Source organism: Papio anubis, chromosome 3 (assembly GCF_008728515.1).
Source record: "Papio anubis isolate 15944 chromosome 3, Panubis1.0, whole genome shotgun sequence".
Taxonomy (NCBI): domain Eukaryota; kingdom Metazoa; phylum Chordata; class Mammalia; order Primates; family Cercopithecidae; genus Papio; species Papio anubis.
In genome coordinates this window covers 39,408,879-39,420,631 of record NC_044978.1, presented here as the reverse complement: position 1 = coordinate 39,420,631, position 11,753 = coordinate 39,408,879, and the positions used below count along the sequence as shown (strand labels likewise).

General features: G+C 38.7%; 1 non-coding gene across 1 annotated transcript; it reads left to right on the top strand.

Annotated features, from left to right (window-relative positions):
• The first annotated feature begins 8,984 nt into the window (after positions 1-8,984).
• Positions 8,985-9,092, top strand: LOC116274272. The gene has a single exon (XR_004182907.1). It is a non-coding gene; the product is annotated as a U6 spliceosomal RNA (small nuclear RNA).
• Positions 9,093-11,753: the final 2,661 nt, after the last annotated feature.

Genomic DNA, 11,753 nt, shown 5'->3' with positions numbered 1-11,753 from the left:
CTAGCCAAGGGAAACACACAACACCTAGCAAATTGGGTCACTCCCACCCTAATACTGCGCTTTACCAAGGGTCTTAGCAAATGGCACACCAGGAGATTATATCCCGCACCTAACTCAGAGGGTCCCATGCCCATGGAGCCTCCCTCATTGCTAGCACAGTAGCCTGAGATCTAACTGCAAGGTGGCAGTGAGGCTGGGGGAGGGGCGCCCACCATTGCTGAGGCTTGAGTTGGTAAACAAAGCGGCTGGGAAGCTCGAACTGGGTGGACCCAACGCAGCTCAAGGAGGCCTGCCTGCCTCTGTAGACTCCACCTCTGTGGACAGAGCATAGCCAAACAAAAAGCAGCAGAAACCTCTGCAGATTTAAATGTCCCTGTCTGACAGCTTTGAAGAGAGTAGTGGTTCTCCCAGCACAGAGTTTGAGAGCTCAGAACGGACAGACTGCCTGCTCAAGTGGGTCTCTGACGCCTGAGTAGCCTAACTGGGAGACACCCCCCACTAGGGGCAGACTGACACCTCACACCTCACACGGCCGGGTACCCCTCTGAGACAAAGCTTCCAGAGGAACGGTGAGGCAGCAACATTTGCTGTTCAGCAATATTCACTCTTCTGCAGCCTCTGCTGCTGATATTCAGGCAAACAGGGTCTGGAGTGGATCTCCAGCAAACTCCAACAGACCTGCAGCTGAGGGTCCTGACTGTTACAAGGAAAACTAACAAACAGAAAGGACATCCACACCAAAACCACATCTGTACATCACCATCATCAAAGATCAAAGGTAGATAAACCACAAAGATGGGGAAAAAAGCAGTGCAGAATAGCTGAAAATTCTAAAAATCAGAGCACCTCTCCCCCTCCAAAGGAACCAAGCTCCTCACCAGCAATGGAACAAAGCTACAAGGAGAATGACTTTGACAAGTTGAGAGAAGAAGGCTTCAGACGATCAAACTTCTCTGAGCTAAAGGAGGAAGTTTGAACCCATCACAAAGGAGCTAAAAACCTTGAAAAAAGATTTGATGAATGGCTAACTAGAATAACCAGTGTAGAGAAGTCCTTAAATGACCTGCTAGAGCTGACAACCATGACTCAAGAACTACATGACAAATGCACAAGCTTCAGTAACCGACTCGATCAACTTGAAGAAAGGGTATCAGTGATTGAAGATCAAATGAATGAAATGAAGCAAGAGAAGTTTAGAGAAAAAAGAGTAAAAAGAAATGAACAAAGCCTCCAAGAAATATGGGACTATGTGAAAAGACGAAATCTAAGTCTGATTGGTGTATCTGAAAGTGATGGGGAGAATGGAACCAAGTTGGAAACACTCTGCAGGATATTAACCAGGAGAACTTCCCAAACCTAGCAAGGCAGGCCAACATTCAAATTCAGGAAATACAGACAATGCCACAAAGATAACTCCTTGAGAAGAGCAACTTCAAGACACATAATTGTCAGATTCACTAAAGTTGAAATGAAGGAAAAAAATGTTAAGGGCAGTCAGAGAGAAAGGTTGGTTACCCACAAAGAGAAGCCCATCAGACTAACAGTGGATCTCTCAGAAGAAACTCTATGAGCCAAAAAACAGTGGGGGCCAATATTCAACATTCTTAAAGAAAAGAATTTTCAACCCAGAATTTCATATCCAGTCAAACTAAGTTTCATAAGTGACAGAGAAATAAAATTCTTTACAGACAAGCAAATGCTGAGAGATTTTGTCAACACCAGGCCTGCCCTACAAGAGCTCCTGAAGGAAGCACTAAACATGCAAAGGAACAACCGGTACCAGCTACTGCAAAAATATGCAAATATGTAAAGACCATCGATGCTAGGAAGAAACTGCATCAACTAATGAGCAAAATAACCAGCTAACTTCATAATGACAGGATCAAGTTCACACATAACAATATTAACCTTAAATGTAAATGGGCTAAATGCTCCAATTAAAAGACATAGACTGGCAAATTGGATAAAGAGTCAAGACCCATCAATTTGCTGTATTCAGGAGACCCATCTCACATGCAGAGACACATATAGGCTCAAAATAAAGGGATGGAGGAAGATCTACCTAGCAAATGGAAAAAAAAAAAAAAGGCAGAGATTGCAATCATAGTCTCTGATAAAACAGACTTTAAACCAACAAAGATCAAAAGAGACAAAGAAGGCCGTTACATAATGGTAAAGGGATCAATTCAACAACAAGAGCTAACTATCCTAAATATATATGAACCCAATACAGGAGGACCTAGATTTATAAAGCAAGTCCTTAGAGACTTACAAAGAGACTTAGACTCCCACACAATAATAATAGGAGACGTTAACACCCCACTGTCAACATTAGACAGATCAATGAGACAGGAAGTTAACAAGGATATCCAGGAATTTAACTCAACTCTGCACCAAGTGGACCTAATAGACATCTACAGAACTCTCCACCCCAAATCAACAGAATATACATTCTTCTCAGCACCACATCACACTTATTCCAAAACTGACCACATAGTTGGAAGTAAAGCACTCCTCAGCAAATGTGAAAGAACAGAAATTATAACAAACTGTCTCTCAGACCACAGTGCAATCAAACTAGAACTCAGGATTAAGAAACAATCAAAGCTGCTCAACTACATGGAAACTGAACAACCTGCTCCTGAATGACTACTGGGTACATAACAAAATGAAGGCAGAAATAAAGATGTTCTTTGAAACCAATGAAAACAAAGACACAACATACCAGAATCTCTGGGACACATTTAAAGCAGATGGATTCACAGCTGAATTCTACCTGAGGTACAAGGAGGAGTTGGTACCATTCCTTCTGAAACTATTCCAATCAATAGAAAAAGAGGGATGCTCCTTATCTTATTTTACGAGGCCAACATCATCCTGATACCAAAGCCTGACAGAGATACAACAAAAAAAGAGAATTTTAGACCAATATCCCTGATGAACATTGATGCAAAAATCCTCAATAAAATACTGGCAAACCAAATCCAGCAGCACATCAAAAAGCTTATCTACCTTGATCAAGTGGGCTTCATCCCTGGGATGCAAGGCTGGTTCAACATATGCAAATCAATAAACGTAATCCAGCATATAAACAGAACCAAAGACAAAAACTACATGATTATCTCAACAGATGCAGAAAAGGCCTTTGACAAAATTCAACAGCCCTTCAGGATAAAAACTCTCAATAAATTTGGTATTGATGGAACATATCTCAAAATCATAAGAGCTATTTATGACAAACCCACAGCCAATATCACACTGAATGGGCAAAAACTGGAAGCATTCCCCTTAAAAACTGGCACAAGAGAGAGATGCCCTCTCTCACCACTCCTATTCAGCATAGTGTTGGAAGTTCTGGCCAGGGAAATCAGGCAAGAGAAATAAATAAAGGGTGTTTGATTAGGAAAAGAAGAAGTCAAATTGTCCCTGTTTGCAGATGACATGATTGTATACTTAGAAAACCCCATCGTCTCAGCCCAAAATCTCCTTAAGCTGATAAGCAACTTCAGCAAAGTCTCAGGATACAAAATCAATGTGCAAAAATCACAAGCATTCTTATACACCAATAATGGAGAGCCAAATCATGAAGGAACTCCCATTCACAATTGCTTCAAAGAGAATAAAATACCTAGGAATCCAACTTACAAGGGATGTGAAGGACCTCTTCAAGGAGAACTACAAGCCACTGCTCAATGAAATAAAAGAGGACACAAACAAATGGAAGAACATTCCATGCTCATGGATAGGAAGAATCAATATCGTGAAAATGGCCATACTGCCCAAGGTAATTTATAGATTCAATGCCATCCCCATTAAGCTACCAATGACTTTCTTCACAGAATTGGAAAAAAACTACTTTAAAGTTCATATGGAACCAGAAAGGAGCCCACATTGCCAAGACAATCCTAAGTCAAAAGAACAAAGCTGGAGGCATCATGCTACCTGACTTTGAACTATACTATAAGGCTACAGTAACCAAAACAGCATAGTACTGGTACCAAAACAGAGATATAGACCAATGGAACAGAACAGAGCCCTCAGAAATAATACCACACATCTACAACCATCTGATCTTTGACAAACCTGACAAAAACAAGAAATGGGGAAAGGATTCCCTATTTAATAAATGGTGCTGGGAAAACTGGCTAGCCATAAGTAGAAAGCTGAAACTGGATCCCTTCCTTACACCTTGTACAAAAATTAATTCAAGATGGATTAGAGACTTAAATGTTAGACCAAAAACCATAAAAACCCTAGAAGAAAACCTAGGTAATACCATTCAGGACATAGGCATGGGCAAGGACTTCATGTCTAAAACACCAAAAGCAATGGCAACAAAAGCCAAAATTGACAAATGGGATCTAATTCAACTAAAGAGTTTCTGCACAGCAAAAGAAACTACCATCAGAGTGAACGGGCAACCTACAGAATGGGAGAAAATTTTTACAATCTACTCATCTAACAAAGGGCTAATATCCAGAACCTACAAAGAACTCAAACAAATTTACAAGAAAAAAACAAACAACCCCATCAAAAAGTAGGCAAAGGATATGAACAGACACTTCTCAAAAGAAGACATTTATGCAGCCAACAGACACGTGAAAAAATGCTCATCATCACTTGCCATCAGAGAAATGCAAATCAAAACCACAATGAGATACCATCTCACACCAGTTAGAATGGCAATCATTAAAAAGTCAGGAAACAACAGGTGCTGGAGAGGACGTGGAGAAATAGGAACACTTACACTGTTGGTGGGACTGTAAACTAGTTCAACCATCATGGAAGATAGTGTGGTGATTCCTCAAGGATCTAGAACTAGAAATACCATTTGACCCAGCCATCTCATTACTGGGTATGTACCCAAAAGATTATAAATCATGCTGCTATAAAGACACATGCAAACGTATGTTTATTGCGGCACTATTCACAATAACAAAGACTTGGAACCAACCCAAATGTCCATCAGTGACAGACTGGATTAAGAAAATGTGGCACATATACACCATGGAATACTATGCAGCCATAAAAGAGGATGAGTTCATGTCCTTTGTAGCGACATGGATGCAGCTGGAACCCATCATTCTCCGCAAACTATCGCAAGAACAGAAAACCAAACACCGCATGTTCTCACTCATAGGTGGGAATTGAACAATGAGATCACTTGGACACAGAAGGGGAACATCACACACCGGCGCCTGTTGTGGGGTGATGGTAGGGGCGAGGGATAGCATTAGGAGATATACCTAATGTAAATGACGAGTTAATGAGTGCAGCACAACAACATGGCACATGTATACATAGGTAACAAACCTGCACTTTGTGCACATGTACTGTAGAACTTAAAGTGTAATAAAAAATAAATAAATAAATAAAAGAAACTCAGTTTGAGTATGGGCTATGTTGCTTACTAGTTATTTTAACTTGGACAAGTCATTAGCCTGTCTGAAGCCCAATTTTTCATCACTAAAGTGAAGCTGTTAATGCAGTCATGTCTTCCACATACCTTTTGGGGTACGATGATCAAGTTTGATAACATATGTGAAAATATTTATAAATTATAAAATATTAGCTATTATATGCTGAGGAAAAACAGCGTATATTCAATTATAAATTTCTGCAGCTGGAATTTCTTACACTAAAACATTTTAATGTTCCATAAAAATCCCAGCTTCCACCTGCAAGACTCTCTGGCTTTGCTACACAGGGTTACATTTTAAAGATAAAACCATTCCCTAATTATGGTTGCTTGCTACGTTATAAAATTAACTGTTTTGCTTTAGTGCAGAGTTTAGCAGCTGGTTCAACCTTAATGCTTTTTACTCAGACCACACACTGTGGCATAATATCCTTCATTTTATTCCAGTGTTTCACATTCATTTTATACTTAATTGTCCTTTACAGTATTTCTGTGTTAAAAAAATTTTTGGAGGTTAAGTGAAGCATATTGTAGAACCAGGGGCCACCAAACAATCAGAACCTTCACTTTTCCTAACGAGTCATTCAACAATACTGTAAAAATAAAACTGTTCAACATCAAAGCTGAGATATGAATTTAAATTATTTATAAAGCAGAAGGGAAGGATTAGGTATTGCTGAAACAAAAAAATTTTGCACTTGCAGTATGTTAAATGATTTTACATGCACAGTATGTTTTTAAAAGTTTACTGATCCCACATTTAGTAATAAACTCCATGGGATGTCTGGCAGAAATCCCTCGCCACAACAGTTTACGCCGACCATCTGTGTCTGCAAGAAGCTTCCAGATATTCTGCCACCTGATTCACTGTCCCAACTCTTCTCACTTCTATTCACAGGCTTCTTTTAATTTTCATCATATACTATATCTACCCTGAGAGGAAGAAAATATTACCAAAACAGTACAGTGTTACATATTTCTGAAACCAAAATAAGATGGGAGAACTTTTAACAACCAATTCAATTTGTAATGGATTGATGAATCTCTTGCTCTTCAGAGTGAGGCTGTATCAGTAACACAGAATATCACAGAAGGAAGGATCTTTACAGACTGTCTAGTTCACTGCCTTCCTTTGACAGATAAGGAAACTGAGGCCCAGTAAGTCAGATGCTTGCCTGAGGCCCCACAGACTGATGCCAGGGAGCAGGGAAGAGAGTGTGAGGTGCAGCTGAACCCCCAGCATTAGCATTTTTCAACGTACCATTCAAATTCAGCTGTCCTACATCACTAGTGACTGCCTTGGTTCCAGATCCAAAGACCAGCCTATTGATTCCCAGTCTGGCTTTGGAGAGTAGACCTACCTAATAAGAAGGAACAAATTTACAACTAAGTAAAGGCTATCTGCAAAGACCTCTTTTCACTGACCCTCAGCACCAAATCTCCCCTCATCCAGTGCCTCCAAACTCTTGACTCCAGACCAGTGGAAAGCACACAAGCTTTGGCATTGAGACTCCAGAGTTTCAAGTCTCAGTTCTGCTATTCAGCAATCTGCCCTAGGGCATGTTGCTAACCACTCTTATACCTCCATTTCCTTCTTTCTAAAATAGGCTTAACACTCTCACTTGTTAGGGCTCTGTGAGATTTTAATGAGACATAGTTTTGGAAGTGTAAGTAATCAGTGGCTTAATAGAACCACAGGATTGTCATAGGCATTAAGGAAATATCTGATTGAACACTACAAAGGGAGTTCTAAAAATTCTGTCAAGTTTCTCAGTGTTTGCAAGAGAGCAATTCTGCGATTTTGTATAATCTCACTACTACTCTCTACTCCAGCATTCATTTACCTAAAAGAATTAGGGCCTATTATGTGAAAAAATAACAACCCATTGCAAGACTGCTTCTGTCGATAATGATCTCAATGTAAGAGGGGCAGAATAAGTCAATAAATCTGTTTCCATATCTCACCTGTTCACTACCTGGATATTGGCCAGGCTACTCTTGGGGATCCCCAATTATTTGCAGATTGTTCAAATCTCTCCTGGGGCCATAAATACGAGAAGGAGAGTCTACAACTTTTCTTTGTAATTTAAACTAAAATCAAAAAATTTTTCACTATAAACAGTTGAGTAACCATGGGTCAGGGGTGGTGAGGATGCTTATTGCTAAGGAAAGTAACTTCAGCCTTGGCCTGTACTCAAAATTAATCCCATCCATCATCACTCATTTTAATACTCTAGTATTCCATGTTAAGGTTGGTGAGTACTTACAGGTTTAAGAGGAGCTGAATGAAAAGAGAAAGTTGAGTTTAGAAATACAGTAGTTTCTACTTATACTCAGTTTTGCTTTCCACAGTTTCAGTTACCCACAGTCAACTGCAGTCCTAAAAGACTATATTGAAAACTCCAGAAATAAACAATTCATAAGTTTTAAATTGATAGCTGTTCTAAGTAACATGATGAAATCATAAGCTGTCCTGTTTCATACCACTTGGGACACGAGTCATCCCTTTGTCCAGTGTATCCATGCTGTAGAGGCCACCCATCCACTAGGCACTCAGCAGCTCTCTCTGTTATCAGATCAACTGTTGCAGTATCTGAGTGCTTGTGTTCGTGTACCCTTTATTTTAATTAATAATGGCCCCAAAGCACAAGAGTAGTGGTGGTGGCATAGTGTTATAATTGTTCTATTTTATTATTAGCTATTATTAATCTCCCAAGGTGCCTAACTTATAAATCAAACTTTATCATAGGTATGTATGTATAGAAAAAAAAAACAAACCATGGTATATATGTGATTTGGTACTATCCATGATTTTAGGCATTCACTGGGGGTCTTGAAACATATCCCCTTGTAAAAGAGGAAACTGCTATAGCCAGTTCGTATCTGCTGCACAGAGGAAGTCTATTAAACACACTTCTAATATTCTGTCATCTTGAACTTTTATAGGTCCCTGGATTTAATGATTAAGATTTTGCCACACTGAAAATTGTGGCAATGGTTGTAACAATTCCAAATTAAATTAGTGCAAACATAGTAAAGAGAATTGAGAAGAGAGCTAACTAGCTAATGAATAATTTTATGAAGTGTCAGAAGCAGCTGACAAGAAAATAATATTAATTAATACCAACTGGCTTCTTAAAACATATCTAGCAGCCCCTCTTGGGATACATGATTACTGGGTCACAGCCCACAGATTCACATGGCATTTGGAGTGAGTCCTGCATCTCTCAACATTCTGGACTGTGAAGAACCCTCAGATGGAGCAATGATCTCACTCAGCGTAAATTGTGCCAACCCTTGGGTAACTCCCCCATCCTGTATTCTCTGGAGAGATGCCACCTCCCAAAAACCGTGGAGTGTAACACATTAATGTCTCAGAAGGTGGGAGGTGGAGAGGGGATTGTAGATTTTCTCTGTTAAAATGTTAATACAATTATATGAGTTTAAATGTTTAAAGGAAGATAATTAGGACTTTTCAGGGCAAGTTGATGATTTTCTTTTTTTCTCAATAACTTCTTTAACTAATTGCAAAAGTAATGCCCATTTGGAGGTGATAGAAAAAGAAGTGCTTGCTTCAGCAGCACATATACTAAAACTTTAACAGTACAAAGAAGAATTAGCATGGCCCCTGCACATAGATGACATGAAAATTTGTGAAGCATTACATTTTTTAAATAAAAAATAAATTAAGGAAAAGCCAAAAGAAATGAAATTAAATTCACCAATAATCCCCTCCATTCTGAAATGACCATTATATTAATTTATTATGAATTTGGCAATGTGGAAGTTGAACCAGGACTACGATGACAAGACTCGGGGCAAGAGGAAAACTTTGGCTAAGCCAGAAACACAATGATGCTTGGGGCAAGAAGAAAAGGGGCTAAAAAAAATTTTTAAGAAACCTATAAACATTAAGGATTATTTTGGTGAAAACTAGGTAGAACATCGTAAAGGTGGTGCACATCCTCATTGTCACACTAGACTAGCCCACAGGGGCAGAAGCTGAGATTCACCTTTGTAACTCAGCACCTAGCACACCTGGAAGGAAGAAGGGAACTCCCTGCTGTCATTCACCCCAATCAGCCTCTCAGGCAGAACTCGCCTGTGTGAGAAACAGCTTGATTTTACATCACTGAAGCAGAGTCCTTGGGATTTGTCCATTTAAGATTCATATTCTACACATTTTTTGCTTTCTCAGTCCAGAACATCTTAATACATAACATGTCTGACCCCAAAGCAGTCCTGAAGTCCTTCCACTCTCAGGTTCAGATGACATTTCTCCCTTTGAGGTATCACCCAGAGCCCTCCCGGAAGTTGAATTTTATGTACATCAAATACTTCCTATTTTAAGTCAGAAAATCACAAACATACTCCACAGTTGGGGAATAGTTGTTCAGCTATTTTCCCACAATATAGTAGCATGCAGAGAGAAACAGATAGTGGTGGTCAATTTCAGTTCAGTTCACTGCAACAAATATTGATTATGTGTTACGTGTCAGCAATGGTCCTAGGTATGAGTACATAACAATAAATACATTCTCCCATCTTGAAACTCTCACAGTCTGTAGAGGGGGGACAGACACAGAAATTATTTTTGTACAGTCGTTAAGTGCAAGTGTCTCTGGTACACGAAAGAAAGAAGGATCCTGTATTCCTTTCAATTAACTTTCCTCTACTCATAAAATTTACCCCTCAGTTTGTTTGTTTTGGGGTTTGGAATTACTTTTCATTCAATAAGCACCTATTACATATGGTTGCCATTGTATTAAGTGCTTTGTAGATATTGTCTCAACTCTAACAATCCTGTGAAATGAACATTACTTTCCACATGTTTTAACCTTTATTGAGGCATAATTGCCAAATTTAAAAATTGTGTCTATTCAAGGTGTACACTGATGCACATATACCTTGCACATATTTGATATGATGCACATATACCTTGCAAATATGTGCATATGATTTGATGCACATATTTGATACACATATACCTTGTGAAATGATTACCACAAGCAAGTAATATATCCATCACCTCATGTAATTACTTTTGTATATGCATAGTGAGAAGACTTAAGATCCCTTCTTTTAGCAAATTTCAAGTGTATGATACATTATTAACTATAGTCACCACGGTGTACATTAGGTCTCCAGCACTTATGCATCATAGAAATGTTCATTTGAACCCTTTGACCAACATGTCCCCATTTCCCCTATCCTCAGGTCCCTAGTAACCATCATTCTTTCTCTACTTCTATGTATTCAACTTTTTTAGATTCCACATATAAATGAGGTCATGCAGTATTTTTGTGTGTGTCTGGCTTATTTCACTTAGCATAATGTATCCCATATTCATCTATGTTGTTGAAAATGGCAGAACCTCCTTCTTTTTTAAGGCTGAATAATATCACATTGTGTATACATATATATACACCCCACAAATTCTTTATCCATTCGTCAGTCAACACTTAGGTTGGTTTCAAATATTGCTCATTGTGACTAAAGCTGCAATGAACATGAGAGAACAGATACCTTTTCAAGGTACTGATTTCATTTCCTTTGGATATGTGCCTGGAAGAGGGATTGCTGGATCATATAGTAGTACTATTTTTAATTTTTGAGGTATCTCCACATTGTTTTCCACAATAGTTGTACCAATTTACATTCCCACCAACAGTATACTAGGGTTCCCTTTTGCTTACATCATCCCAACACTTGTCATCTTTCATCTTTTCATAATAACCGTCCTAACAGGTTTGAGGGATATCTCGCCATGATTTTGACTTACATTTCCCTGATGATTAGCAATGCTGAGTATCTTTTCATATACCTGTTGAACATTTTTATGTCTTCTTTGGAAAAATGTCTATTCAAGAACTTTAGCCATGTTTTAATCAGGTTATTTGACTTTTTGCTATTGAGTTGTTTGAGTTCCTTACATATTTTGGACGTTAATACCTTATCAGGAATGTGGTTTACAAATATTTTCTCCCAGTCTGTCAGTTGCCTTTGCATTTTGTTGATTGTTTTCTTTGCTGTGTGAAGCTTTTCAGTTTGATATAGTTTCATTTGTTTATCTTTGCTTTTGTTGCCTGTATGATGACCAAAATAACATTCCAAAGCCAATGTCAAGGAGCCTTTCCCCTATGTTTCCTTCTAGAAGTTTTATGGTTTCAAGTCTTACTTGAATCCATTCAGAGTTGATTTTTGTGTGTGGCATAAGATAAAGGTCTAATTTTATGATTTTGCATGTGACTAACCAGTTTTCCCAACATCACTTACTGAAGAGACTATCTTTTCTCCATTATATATTCTTGGTGCTCTTGTTGAAAATCAGTTG